General features: G+C 37.3%; 1 protein-coding gene across 15 annotated transcripts in view; it reads left to right on the forward strand.

The window, feature by feature from the left end:
- The first annotated feature begins 310 nt into the window (after nucleotides 1–310).
- The window catches only part of LOC128014648 (neuronal cell adhesion molecule), a 67,810-nt gene continuing 52,743 nt past the window's right edge, over nucleotides 311–15,377 (forward strand). For 11 of the 15 annotated variants that reach the window (XM_052598332.1, XM_052598346.1, XM_052598342.1 and 8 more), the window contains exon 1: nucleotides 396–545. The gene's annotated coding sequence lies outside the window, so the exon portion shown is untranslated. Of the gene's footprint in view, nucleotides 546–15,377 lie in introns of all 15 variants that reach the window. The other 4 variants (XM_052598350.1, XM_052598351.1, XM_052598339.1 and 1 more) reach the window with 4 other exon arrangements.

The raw sequence follows: 15,377 nt of genomic DNA on the forward strand, positions 1-15,377 counted from the left end.
AAACTATGTTCAGAACGTAATGGCAGTGCATTCTCAGTTAGGATCAAAAATGCGTAAAATAACATTAATAGAACATTTCTTGTTGTTATCCGGTCTTTAATAATGTTAAAGTACAAATATGTTATTTGTACATCATTCATGGAATGATTTTAATCTAAAAGGTTTAGCTCATCTAACCTTTCAAACTGTTACTTGTTTCAGAGAAGATTCAAAGGTAACATTCTCATTATGTTGATACATTGGATACATTGGGTTCCATGTGGATTGTGTCGTCATTATATGTATGTGCCGAGATCTGCAGACATGAGTGTTGATGTAGTGGAATCTGTATCATTCCCTCCTCTTTATATTCCACACTGAATCCGCTCCTCTGTGTGTGTGTGTGTGTGTGTGTGTGTGCTGCTGGTCCCAGTTCAGCTGAGCCCTGCGCGTCCCCGCGGCGGCGCGCACCCGAGATCACCGGAGAGTCCCGCAGTCGGAGACAGAGACAGTCACGGTACCGGAACCGCAGCCCGGAGCAGAGCAGAGCAGAGCGGGTTTATCAGGTCAGTGGCTGCTGTTTGTGATCACACACTGGCTTTAATCGCAGTGTTCTCCCGGAGTTTAACGCGCGCGGGACCGCGGGACTGCACATATATGTGTGTCAGAATCGCTCATGTCTCGCTCCTCACATGATTATGAGCTACATTATCTGAGATATGATCATTTATGAGCTGATGTTCTCAGATGTGGTGGTTTCAGGTGATATTTCGCTCTTATTTGCTCTTATTAATGTGAGTTCGTCTCGTTTATTAATCGGATTGAAGTGTCGGACGGGGACAGAATGTTATGAAATATAATATCTGACTGTATTACTCAGTGTTGTGTTGTGTTGTGTAATGTGGTGATGATGCTGTAGTAGTTGTGATGTGTTCAGGTGACGCGAGCAGGTGCAGCGCGGGCACGCGCGCGCGCGCTTTGAGTCAGGTGTTATGGGATTATTTTCATTTATGGCCTCATTTTTTCTCCAGATTTAATGTAAAAACCAACAGTGTTATTTCAGTTAGTGCCCGAGTTAGTGCAATGATTTTGTTTATTCACTTTTTATCTATCTATCTATCTATCTATCTATCTATCTATCTATCTATCTATCTATCTATCTATCTATATATATATATATATATATATATATATATATATATATATATATAATATAATATAAGACAGAGAGATAAAAAGGGTTTATAATATAATAAAGGGTTTATTTATAGTAAAAAATAAAGAAAAAAAATCTAGTGAAAATAGGTTTATTTTTGATTAATTATATGAAATAATTTTTATAAAAGATGTATTGTAGAATCTTATATATTATAATAAAAATAATAAAAATAGTTGTCTAATGTTTTTCATAATTATTTAATAACTACTTTAATAATAGTCATTTAAAAATACATTTTGTGATATATATTAAGTTTTCTTTATTTATTTAATGTACTATACTAAATTGTTCTTCATTCTTTATTACCTTAATTTAGATCGTAAAATTCAAATGTTTTATATATATTTACAGTTTTTTTTTTTTTTTAATAAGGACATTTTCAAATGTGGAGGGTGTCATGTTCATGTTTAGACACACACACACACACACACACACTCTCTCTCTCTCACTCACACACACACACACACTCACACACACTCTCTCTCACACACACTCTCTCTCTCACACACACACTCTGTCACTCTCACACACACTCTCTCTCTCACTCTCACACACTCTCACACAGAGATTCCATGAGTGGGTCACATCTCCTAATTAATGGACTGCTGATGAGCGCGATCTCTATTGTGTGCTGACAATAGCAGCTCAACCGTCATGTCTCTGGTCAGACGGAGAGTATCTGGGACAGAACCAGTCTGTGTTTGAGAGAATCTTCTTCCGTCAGCAGCAGATGGGCCGCAGTACGCAGACACGTGTGTGTGTGTGTGTGTGTGTGTGAGATGAGCGAAGCGTCGTGGGAAAGAAGCGTGTCGTAGGACGTGAATGCTGTTTATTCCAGCCGTGGGCTGCTGAGGCATGCTGGGTATTCTGACGCTGAAGATGACAATAACTCACACACACACACACACGCAGAGTCCTGATGTCATCACTGATTCCTCTCTCTGTGTGTCATATTCATATTTTCATCAGCGAGGTGATTTGTGAGCTCCGCTTGGCCTACTTTTGTCACCAAATCCTGCTCTAGAAACCACTTCAAGTGTTTGGAGCAGATCTCTCCTTCTCCTGCACGGGTTTAGTTTTTCATGTCTAAAAATATCCTCACAGATTCTACACAGATAGAAACTGAGCTGAACTGAGCTGACACACACACACACACACACATGAATATATTCAGCCTTCTATGAGCTTCAGAATATATACTGTATGTACAGTAGCAGTGTCATAAAGATTCTGTTCTGATCACCAGGGATGCATTTATTTGATTGAAAAATACAGTAAAAACTGTACAAATTGTGAAATAATATTCTAGTGTAAATCATCTGTGTTCTGTGTGAATCTGTGTTAAAGTGTAATGTATTTCTGTGATGCTCCGCTGTATTTTCAGCATCATTCCTCCAGTCTTCAGTGTCACATGATCTTCAGAAATCAGAATAATATGATGATTTACTGCTCAAGAAACATGAAGATTATTATCAGTGTTGAACACAGTTGTGCTGCTCAATATTTCTGTGCAAACTGATATATTTTATTTTTCATGATTCACAGATGAACAGAGAGTTCAGAAGAAGTAAATAGAAATCATCTGTAACATGATAAATGTCTCTTCTGTCGCTGTGATCAGTTGAAAGCGTCTCTGCTGGTAGAATGGTTTCTGGATGATGAGCTCAGACTCAGTTGTGTCTGATAGTTCACTGCGTGATGTGTTTGTGTTCTGGTGCATCATTAGTTCAGCGTCTCAGCGGTTCATCTCTGTTTTCATCTTTAATGAGCTTTAATACAGATGAGTGTTCATATTCTCTGCATCCATGATCATCATGTTCACATTACTTCTCTTCTGCGTCTGATTCAGGCTGCTTCTCAATAACTGCATCTGTTCTGCATCTGATGATAATACCTCTTTCGGGCATCTTTGAAAGCATATTAATGCATATTAATATTAAAGCAGGAGTGTTAGTTGCTACGAGACCGTTTCTGTTCAAGAATGAATCAAGTGACTCTGTTTATGAGTGAATCACTGAATCATGATTCATGCAAAATACTCGTTTTGAATAAGAAGGTATTACTTGTGTTCTGGTGAATTCGGTCCTACTCTGTGCTCTTGTTGTTCTCTCAGACTGTGTATTAGAGACGTGTTTGATTCCTTACGCACCCACTGTCTGTATGAGCCGATGACTGAATCATTGATTCGTTCAAAACCATGGAGTCATTCAGTAACACACTGTTATCTTGTTTGTCAAATAGAGCACAATCAGACAATATAGTGTGAGAAATGGAACTATATTAATGCTTGTTTATCGAACTGTTGTATAATATTGCATTTGCACTCGTGCAGATAATCTGTGTCCATTAGATCATGTGATGTGAGACCAACTGACTGGACATTCAATCTTATTACACACACACTTCACCAATAAACCAATAAATGGACATGAGCTAATGATGTTAGTGTGAAGGGTTTGATTATCTGAACCGTGACACTAACAGTGAGACGATCAGTTATCAGAGCTGAGTGACCAATCAGGATGGAGTATTACTGTCCTGTGTGTGTGTGTGTGTGTGTGTGTGTGTGTGTGTGTGTGTGTGTGTGTGTTTGAGGTTAATCAGACGGACGCTGTGTTGTTGACAGACCAACGCTGTGATGTTGTGCTCCTATCAGCTACAGAGGACACACACAGAGACAGGACTCGAGTGTGTGTGTGTGTGTGTGTGTGTGAGAGAGAGAGAGATCTCAGGACGGGGGGAAGCGCGGGACAAAGACGGTCTGTTTGCTGCGTCTCGTTGTTCTCCTCTTTATCTTCAGTAGGAGGGTTTGGGAGACGGGGCTCAGGAATGTCCTCTTTCCCAGCATGCACCGCTGCACTCCGTGTGACCTCTGTGTGACGGATGCTTCAGTGTCCAGACCACGTCTGACCCATCTCCTGCAAACATGAGCATCAGTCCTGTACCGTCAGTCATTCTCCAGCAGAACTGTTTCTCACATTTATAACACGTCTAGCTCATTTCTTGAACAAAGCCCCAGTTTATACTCTGACAACTTAATTAAACATTAAAATTAAAAAAATAATAATAATCAATTAACAATTAAATGTCCAAATGTATTTGATATTTGAGCTGTGAAGTGTACCAGTGAGGCAGAACAAGTGCACTAGTATAAAAGTGATTGTGTTTGTGTTCTGTGCTGATGAAGGTTTAGTGTTTAAACAGACTGTGACTGGAGAACATGAGCAGATCATGATCAGAATATATCTGCAGTGTGAGAATTCACAACAACACACAGACACGCTCAGTTCAGCCTCGCCAAATCCTCCTCACATTTGCATAATCTTGAGAGGCCCGAGACACACACACACACACACACACACACACACTCGGCCCACTTGTGTGGTTTAATGGCTCAGCAAACACAGCAGTGCAGCTTCATGCAGCGTTTCATCTACAGACTGTTCTCCATGAGTCAAACAGCCTCGATCTGTCTGAAAAACAACAACTATTTATTCTTCATGCACATTTCCAAAGAAGTTCATACATAAAGAAATCCATATCACCAAGTAAAATTAATGAGATGAATAAATACACACAAAAACATAAAAAATACTCAGAAATGGCTAGTAACTTTATAAATTAATTACAAATAAATAAATTAATAAATAATATATAATATAATACATTTCATTAAATGTGACATTTTGAAGTGGATGGACTGAAACAGTAAACCCATATTCCTGTAAAATGTAGCCTACTGTAATGATCTGTTTTATTTATAGCTGTAAACATCTTGCTTACTTTATTTTAAGTTTTGACTTGAAATGGCTTTATCTAAATTTTAAACCTATATTTTAAGTATGTATAAGTGTGTTCTGGCATTAGTACACGCTAAATTCATTGAATGAAGAAATAAGGCATTGTTTAGTTGCAAATAACACTATTGGAGTATATTTTACAACAATAACAAAAAATACTATTTGAGTCTTTTTACTTCCTTTATTTGTGAAATTTACTAGCAATTTCTGAGTGAAAATTGAATCCAACACTAAATTATTTTCAGTGCTGCATAAGATCTTCTCTTAACAGTAACCAAAAAAATAAATACAAATTCAACAGAACCCCTAGTAGATGTCTAAGCAAACTGAACATGTCCTAGATTCATAATGAATAATTTAGAGTAAGCAGAATAGTCATTGATGCAGTGTTTAGGGTCGGTCCAGGCTCTTGCTGTTTGTGTTATTGAGCTGTAGTGCAGATGGACAGATGGACTCTATAGGGAAGATCTCAGATTACAGATGGAGCGAAACGCAGCGGGAAGAAAACACCTCGTGTTTACCGCTGTGTGCCTTCACACGTGAACAGCGAGGGGTTTTAATCCAGAGCGGCTGACAGCTCGCTCTCTCCTGCTTTCTCTCCTGCGCTGAGACCAATCAGCCTTTCTTCACAATCCTGGGAACCTCCTAATGAGGCCAACACCAGCTGCTCTGAGGACACTTTTGCTCAAAGTTTACAGTATTAGGCTATAAAATACATGATGTCGGCGGGTAACAATGCAGGTCTTGTTGTGTTGTTCCATTGCTGGCTGAAATCATAATCTCCCTCCTCTAATCTTCGTCTGGGCTTGGAAACGCTTATGAGAGATTGAGGTCAAAAACCCATTAAAATCAGCACATTAAAACTGAATCAAATAAAAAACCCTCCACACATCAATCAGGAGAGAGCTAGGAGGTCATGTGACTCCAGGGATCCGAACGGGCCAATCAGAGCAGGCGTGAGGACAATAGGTATTAGTGCTGTTCTGCAGGAGCCTAATTCAGTGTGTCATCTGTGACACATTCACATTCACACTGAAGAACCCAGCACACAGCTCTCAGATCAGTCCTGGACGAGCCTTGCTTCTGCGCTCGGTGCTTTAGCTTGGAGAAGTCACTTCTGCCAGAGCACTGCTTAATTTCACTGCTTCCATATCATGTCTTCTTTAAGAAGTGGAAAGAAAACATCTAAAATACACATTTAAGACTCTGTTTTATTGCACTTTATCTATTTACATCTGTAGATTTCAATTTCTTTCCATATCTTTAAAAGTTTGTTTCTCCACTTCAGCAGCACTGACAAACACCAAAACTTCTGAAGGATTTTACTGAGGGGTTTGTTTGTTTGTTGATTTATACAACATTTTATTAAGCATATTAATTTGTTTCTGTCTGTTCACAGTATTTTCTGATTTATGGAGTGATAAAAAGAGAAATCCAAAATCCCTTCTGTACAAATGTCACGAAAATCAAACAAGAATTTTGAATCTGGCTTTATCCTACTTTTAGTTTTATTTTCCTGAAATGCTTGCAAATTAGTGCAGATTTTTTTTCATATAAGGCCTTGTGTGTTTTTAAACGAAAAAACATAATGCAAAACAAGCTAAAAATACAAGCTAGCTAAAAATTCACCTGTGGAGCCTTTAGAGATTAATCTGAATCTCATTATTTATACAGCATATTTTTCAAATGATAAACACAACTAAAGCAATGAACATTTGTTAGTTGTTAGTAATCCAGTTTTGGCTGAATATTCTGTATTTACAATATGATTCTTGTTGATTCCTAGATGAAGTTCATAGTGTTTCATTAGAGGTTCTTCAGGTCAGTGTCTTGGTTTATAGCACATTAGAAAACATGAAGGGTCTTTAAGAAGAACCTTTATTTTCCTCAGTTCAGACAGCCCTTGTGTGTGTGTGTGTGTGTGTGTGTGTGTGTGTTTATTCTCTGCTGTGCTGCTGTAATTCATCAGTATGACATGAAGAGAAACACCTCCAGCTCTGACTCTTTCACTCTCTTAACCGTCTGTTAATGTTTGTCAGAGACGCACAGAACATAAAGCGGTTGTTTGCTAGTGTGAAGAAAAGTCTTGAGGTAAAAGATTAGAATATAATTACCCGTAATAATTATAATCGGTCATAATGACGCTAAATCTGCATGTTGATCTGGAATCACACTGTAAACAATGATTTATTATTAGAGCTTATCAGAGAATAGACTATTTTACTGGAAAGACTCAAAATTTCACTTTAATATAATGCATTTATTTGCCGTTTCTTTGTTATTATTTGTAAAACTTGATCAATTCTACACCATTTTGTTGAGTGTATGTAATTTGTGCTGTAATATCGCACACGTCTGGTCTGTTTCAGCTCATTCTGTTGATCCTAATGGCTGGTGTTTGGCGAGCCACCCTGTAGCTGGAGTTGAGGTTTGCGTCTGGTCATTACGGGTCAGTGTTTGACCTCACCTCATCCAGTTACCGTGTTCTTGTGGCTTGGCAGAAGGTTTCATTCTGCATCTCATGGAGGTTATTCAGATCTGGACTGGATCTCCAGAGAGCTCTAGACGAACCTCAGAAAGTAATGTGATTGGACTCTCGCTTGACCTGTCTTCAGCATGTTTTAAAAAGTGATCGAACCAGAGACTCACTGTAGGTTTGAACTTTTATGGATTTATAACTAGCTGAGATGCAAACTGAATCTCTGAGATGTCAGTAAAATTTTCATAACCTAGTGGGAATGACAGCTAAACATTCTTAGAAGGTGTTTTTGTTATTTAGTTTTCTTCCTGGTGTGTAAATGCAGTTGTTCTGCTCAGATCAGATGAAATGAAGCGGAGCGTCTTTTGTGAACAGCTGTGTTAGCGTGAGCACATACAGTAGATCAGATTTACTGCACAGAGCACATTATCAGCTTTTTCTTTTCATCTGTCACTCAGATTCTTTATTTTGAGAGTCTGTTGCTCCGTATGCTTACAGATGTGATCTCAGACGAGTTCAGATAAGCAGAGAGTTAAAGACAGCTGGAGAAATGAACAATCCCACAGACAGAGTGAGATTAGGACCATGATCCTCTGCTCTGAACGCATAAAGCCTACCATTTAGCTCTCACTCTTTGCTGGGTTTTGGCGGTCTGTCTATTACCCTGAGTTTAAACACGTCTTGGGTAAACCTTTTCAGAATCACTGGAGGACGAATTAAAGGTGATGTCTTAAGGTAATTGGATTTTTTTTTTTTTTTTACTTTATGAAAATGGGATTTACATCGTGAAATAAAAATATAAATCTATTCAGTTAAAATATGCATACAATTTTCAAAAAAATAAATGAATTATATATATATATATATATATATATATATATATATATATATATATATATATATCTGAAAGACATTTTCCATTTTCCTGAATAAATTTTTTGATATATAAAAAAATATAAATTATCTATTTAATAAAAAATATTTATAGCTGAAGGATTTTTAATATGTATTTTTAATATTTAACTTAAGTTTTTGTTTTTTTCTTTTCTGAAGAAAATTTGATTTGATATTTTTGTTCTGAGTTTTCTATTTAAAAAAAAAAATTGTGATATGCATTTTTGTATAGACATATTGCTAAAGATTTTTTATTTATTATTTATTTATTGTATGTACATTTTCTGAAGATGTGAGCACCGTTCGTGCAAACTTTACTTCCATATGATTCTTGTGTGTTTTTACTGGTGGTTTTATCACAGTGCTGTGCGGTTGCTAAGGTGTGTGGGTGGTTGCTAGAGGGTTTGTGATCAGAGTCCTGCACCATCCTCTTATATTCTGACTGTACAGACATTTAAGTATTTTCACCAGTGCTTGTGTATTAATTGTAGGTTTCTCATTAGTGTCGAGGGATTGCCTTCAGCTCTGTTTTCTGGCTCTAATCTGTTCTCCTGGGAATCTCCATAGGGGTCCAGAGGAAGGCGGATCTGGATACTATAGATCCAGTTTGCCTGTGAAAGGCTGAGGTCTCACACACCCCTCTCAGGGTAACTAGAGATGCTGGTTTTGTTCACCTGTAACGTAAGCTGCTGTCTTTATTAAATGCACCGGCTCTGTGTTTCCGACACACCTAACAGATGCTCACACGCTTTCATTTCCACTTATTTGATTTGTGTGCCATGGGAGTGAAAACATCCAGTGCAGTAGGAGGTAAACTCACTCCAGAGTTTATCTGGGCTGGTTAAAAGTGCGGGTTAGTGAAATTGAACGGGCCCGACTGTGATTGGATTCTCCATGGTAGAAAAAAATCCAATTAGCCGTGCAGCGCCCGCAGTCAGTCCTGCTGGGATTACGATCCATCTAAAGTCCTGCGAGGGAGTGATAAATCCAGCACACGCACAAAACAAACAGCCTGCGCCCATCCCGAGGGTGTGCAGGGATCGAGTCTGTGGAGACCATTCAGTGATGGATGTGGCGTTTCCCACACGTCTGAAACACACTGGAGCTGCTGGAAATACACAAAACATGCGATAAACAACAAATAATGTCACCACTGTTTTCATGTATTTGATACTTTGAAACAAAGGTATATTATTTATATGAGTTATTATATAATATTGATATTAAAATATACAATTATTCTATACAATATTTATAAAGTATACATTTATTGATATTAACATTTCATATATAAATATTACAATATTATATATTACAAAGTATTTATATGAAAGTTATTTAAAGTTTAAAGTTATTTCTGTTCATATATGTATTAATAATCATTCATACATAAAGTATTATATAAAATATGTATATTAAAGTCTAGAATTATTTATTTTAATATAAAAAAAATAAACTAAAAATATTTGATATGAAGTATAACATTTTGTGATTATTTTGAAACCAGAACAACGATTAACACTTACCCAATTAAGATACACATAATATGTTTCCAATCTTATTAAAAACCAGACAAGACCACAAAAAATAATTACAAACAATATGAAATTTTAAGGGACAGTTCACCCAAAAATGATTTAAAAATGTTTATCTGCCAGGGCATCCAAGATGTAGTGGATTGAAGTTGTAGACCGTTGAAGTCTATCAGTCTTATAATGGAAGTAGATAGGTATAACGGCTAAAAGATACAATAAAAAATATTTAAAAAAACATACACAAACAGAAACAAATTAAACCCTGTGGCTTGTGTGGAAACAATTATTTGTAGAGGCAAAAAACAATGCAACAATTCATGCAATGTCCAAACTGAACGGTTAGGATTCTACTGAGTGCATTCTCGGCAGCAGGCACATGAGGCGTCTTCTTCTTCTTCTTGCTTTATGGCGTATCACCGATTTATAAGTGGATTACTGCCACCTATCTCTCAAATGGACCATTGACACTCATACAATCTAAATTAGGAGTGCCAATGATCCACTGTGATTGATTGGTTAAAATTGAGGGAAAGTATGAACTATTTTTACATTTAGTCATTTTGCAGACACTTATCCAAAGCCACTTACAAATGGGCAATAGCTATTCTAGCCAAAATACACCTTTGCAGACGGTGTAAACTTTTTGCGTGGCAAACATATACATCTCTATGAGTCTTATGTAATGTGTGACAAATCACAGAATCACCAACTGCTTTGGCAAATTGATTTTTATACCCAAACACTTTCATTTCACGCTCAATAAATAAATGCAGTGTGTGACTTTAGGAATGAGAACAAGCCGTGAACAGCATCGCCAGTGATTTCTGCTTGTTCTTATTGAACATGCATGTGTCCAAACCAAGCAAATCCATAGTGTTGGGCGATATGGTTATTTTTAGTTCGTCATATGGTCAGCCCGTGAGATCCATGATACACAATATTATCGTGCATGTGTGGAGCAAGAGAGAGACTCTTTGTTCTTGTCATAGCAGAACTATTGGGTGTTTTAAACCATGCAGGTGTGTGAGAGACAGCCTATGGAATCACCAATAATCAAAAAAATATACTTTCAAACATACTGATAAACTAATGTTAACTATAAAAATACTGCATTAATAAAAGCTAGTTCATATATAGTCAGACGCAACTGTCATATCACCGTCACATATGCTGCATCTGTGCACGGAAGTTATCAGTCTAAATCTTCTGCAAAATCAGACAACGGTGAAAATCAATAGTAGATTTAATTTAAAGTCCAACAGTTTAAAACTAATATTAGACATAAATGAACATGTCAAATATAAAGTATTCAAAACAGGTAAGTTGATATATTTGTAGTAAAGTTGAATTGATGTACGATGAATGACGATGTACGTCTGTTTGTGGATGGAGACATTGAAACGGCCAAAACTCTGTATTTTGCATGCATCACATTATAGTGCGGAGTGCATGAAAATAATAACGAGGCGGCACATCGAACTTATCATTCATACTGGTTCTCACATAGTCCTTCTACTTCACCACATAGTGTGTGTTATAAGTTAAGTGATCAGTCTTTAAGAGAAGGACCACATGAGAACCACTATGGATGATAAGTTCACTCTTGTTATTATTTTTCTTTATTTGTAATTAAAGAAAAGAAAGAAATAATCTCTCATGTATGAGAAGAGCGTGTTGTTGTGTAGAAGCAATTTAATGTGTGGGACACCAACTCCTCGTTTTCTATCTCTTTCATTTCATGGATTTAACGAGTTATCCGAGTCAAAGCGTTATAAATTCTTCAGCGAAAGGCTCTAACCCTCTTTTGCGTGTGCACACTGTGTGTGTGTGTGTGTGTGTGTTTGAAATGCGGCGCTGAAGTGAAATAGTTGGGCAGTTTGGCGAATTATAATAGGCCGCCTAATAAAAATACAAATATTTATTGTTATTATAATTTAATACATTAATAGGAGAATGAGCCTAATATCATCAGAGAAATCTGCTTATGTTGATATCTCTGACTATCGTCGATACACGATACCATCATCTATCAGCACACCCCTAGAGCAGCCATCGCTGGCTGTATGTCACGCATGACGCTGATGCTTTGACGCTTTACGAGCTCGGCCGTGGCTCTCTTCAAACACGTCTGCAGGGAGATTTAGAGTTATGTGCTGGGAAACATGCTCAGGGCTGATACTAGCTTGTGCTGGCAACAGAAGAGGTGAAATGTAATTAGGGCTGAAGGCGGGTTGGAAATCCTTTGAAAACACAAGTCACAAATTCCCCAGCCTTCAGTCCTTCAGCATTTGCATGACAATCAAGAGAGAGCTAGAGAGCTTCTGTAGTCGGGCGAGGTTTAACAAAACGTTCCCTCAACGTGTCCCATTCAATCTCTGACTTGTTTTACACCTTTAGTGTTTATACAGCATCTGACTTTAAAAGCTGGCCTTAAGCGGGTGTTTATGGGGTCGTTTTGTTAGGAAATAAGGAAATGTGTCTCCAAGCGCTTGCCGTAGACATGCTGTGCAGCGCTTGTTCTTCTGACAGTGAAATATGTGCTTCACATTGATGATGTCAGCGTGTCAAGAGGCTCTTCTAGCTGGGGATGTCTGGCTGTTGTCATGGTGAACTTTGCTGAAACATCAGAAAAAGCCTCTCAAATCACGCATCTGTTAAAAATATAGTGACAAAACTCTATATTAATTGGCTTGATAAACTTTTTTTTTTGTCACAGCATGAGGAATAATATTGATTAGAAGCATGTCACCATTGACTTTGACATTTGATTTTCATATTTTATAAAATTGATTTAATCTTTTCATATTCTCATGTCATCATCATGCTTTTCATACATTGTTTTTCTAGTGAGCTAGTTCTTGATAGTTGTTAGCGGAGATACAGTCATCCAGAGCTTGTTAACTTGTTAACTTGTTAAATGAGGCTCCTGGGAGCATTTAAGTGGTTTAAGACCTTCATCCCGTGTCCAGTCATTACAGTGTGTCTGTTCTCCAATTACACGATTGGCCTCCTACACCTGGACATGAAGAGTGGACGTGAGGATGCTCAGAGTTTAAACGGCAAGAATCGTTCATCTTATCGTCAGCTTTGATGTTCACAGTTAAATGAAACATTGTAGCAGTTAAATATAACTTTGTATCAGGTACAACAGTTAACAGTTAAATGTAAAATTGTAGCAGATAAATCTAACAATTATAGCACTTACATACAACAATGTGACGATTAAATGGGTCACTATTAGATCATTATTTTGTGTATTTGGTGTAACAGAATATGTTGACATGCTTTAATGTTCAAAAAACACATAATTTCTTTAAATACTCTACATTATTTTAGGTCCTCTATGCCCCACCTCTCTCAAACCTTCCGAAAACCCAGTCTGCTCTGATTGGTCAGCTGACCCAGTGCACTGTGATTGGCAGAACACCACAAGCACTGAAACCACGCCTTCTTTCTTTGCGTGAACATTTGGGCAGCATTATGCACCTATTTCCACACAGTGATGTAGACATGTGGGGGCGTGTTTGAACGTGACGTTTTAGAGGGGCATGGCAGAGTCTTAACTTTGATAAAGAATATCTCTTTTGATTTGAGACTTTAGTCTTTGCAACTTTACAGATCTTCTTCATGCACCAAGAGCTTGTAACACTCCAGATAGAAATGTAGTACTGAAATCGCATTATATGACCCCTTAAAATATACTGTAATATTCTAGCAATTAAATGAAACATTGTAGCAGCTAAATGTAACATTTATAACAGGTAAATATAATATTGTACCTGTTAAATGTGACATTTGTAGCCATTAAAAGTAACATTTTAGCAGTTGTGTGTAACCTTTGTAGCAGGTAAATATAATAATGTAGCACCTAAATGTAACTTTTGTAGCAGTTACAGTAAATGTAACAGTGACCATTAAATGTAACATTTGTAGCAGGTAGATATAATATTGTTGCAGTTACATGTAACATTTGTAGCAGTTAAAAGTAATATTTTAGCAGTTGAATGAAACATTGGTAAATGTAACATTTGTATCAGTTGAACGAGAATGCAAGAGTATCACCCTAACTGCAGAGTGTCTGTTTTTGGAATATAGCACACTGTTGTGTATGAAGTGTGCTGCAGGCCTTCACTGCGGAAGATGTGAATGTGAACATCACAGCTGACAGTAATGTGAAAGATTCTTGGCGTTTGAAGTCACTTGTGCTCCCGGCAGACACTTTGAAAGCGCTGAGAGTGAATGGATGTATTGTAGACTTTCAGCTAGTGTAAGCACCCCTACCAGTGCAGACGCCCTTAACGCTGAAGGCCCTGCCTGGGCAGTGAATGCTCGGCCTGCTGGGATCAGAGTCTCTGGGCTCTATTGTTGAGAATGGAGAGAGTGGGTCTGTCTGGTCAGAGGTTGATGGACCTCCTCCTGCTCCATGTCACGGTCAAAGTCTCCGCGTTCAATGGGACAATGCATTTTTACCGTGCCATAAACCAGACACTGAAGCCAAACATGACAAAGCAGGGAACATGATGGGTGTTTATCATGAGAAAGAGCGGCCTGCGCTGTGTGTGGTGGTTTGGAAGGGTCTCCACCTCCCCATTGGACGGCTTATTGTACTTCCTGTCCACTGATGATTGGTGGACTCTGACAGGCTTTGTGTTTGGCTCCTGATGATTGGTCAGGCTGGACGTTATTAAGCATAAAGATTCAGAATGAAAGAAGCTCTGGAGGTTTTTACTGCCGCTGGAACTCATTCACGCAGATGACAGCTGAAGTGACATCAGTGACCGAACGTGAGCGTAAAAACATTTCTGATTATAGAGACTCTTTTGAGTTCTGACGGACGCCAAGTATAAAATACTTAATGGCTCTTTGTATTGTATCAAGCAAGGTGATGTTCATTTCACCAAAACTCAACTTAATTTTCTTCTATTTGCATTTCATCATGGAAAATAATGAGAAAAGTGCAAAAAATACCAGAATTAAAACACAGCACTTATTTTACAGTAAGTATATCATATATAAATATTTTAATAAATGTAAAAGTGATTTAAGTGTGTGATTTAAATCCAGAACTTTACTTTACATTAATAGCTGTTTTCTGTGTAGCAGGCAATTAAAAAATAAAATAAAATAAACAATTATACAAGAAGTGTATAATATATAAAAATTTTTTTACAAATAATTAAATAATAAATTCTAATAAATGAATTGGTTAAGTAGATACAAATAAATGAAATAAAAACGTAATAATTAAAAAGTGTTGAAGAAAGAAATTTTTCAGAAATAATATCTAAATATTTAAATACAAATGACTGATCATTTCTGTGTAGGTATAATAATCTGAAATTGGACAGATATTGGTTGATTGATTGATCTAATGTGATTATGATAATCTCTCACAATGATTTTAGTGATAAATGTCACACGATGAACGAATGTTGCTGAAAAACTGAAATGTCATTTTAGAAGTTCACATC

The sequence above is a fragment of the Carassius gibelio genome, chromosome B25 (genome assembly GCF_023724105.1).
Source record: "Carassius gibelio isolate Cgi1373 ecotype wild population from Czech Republic chromosome B25, carGib1.2-hapl.c, whole genome shotgun sequence".
Classification (NCBI taxonomy): Eukaryota; Metazoa; Chordata; class Actinopteri; order Cypriniformes; family Cyprinidae; genus Carassius; species Carassius gibelio.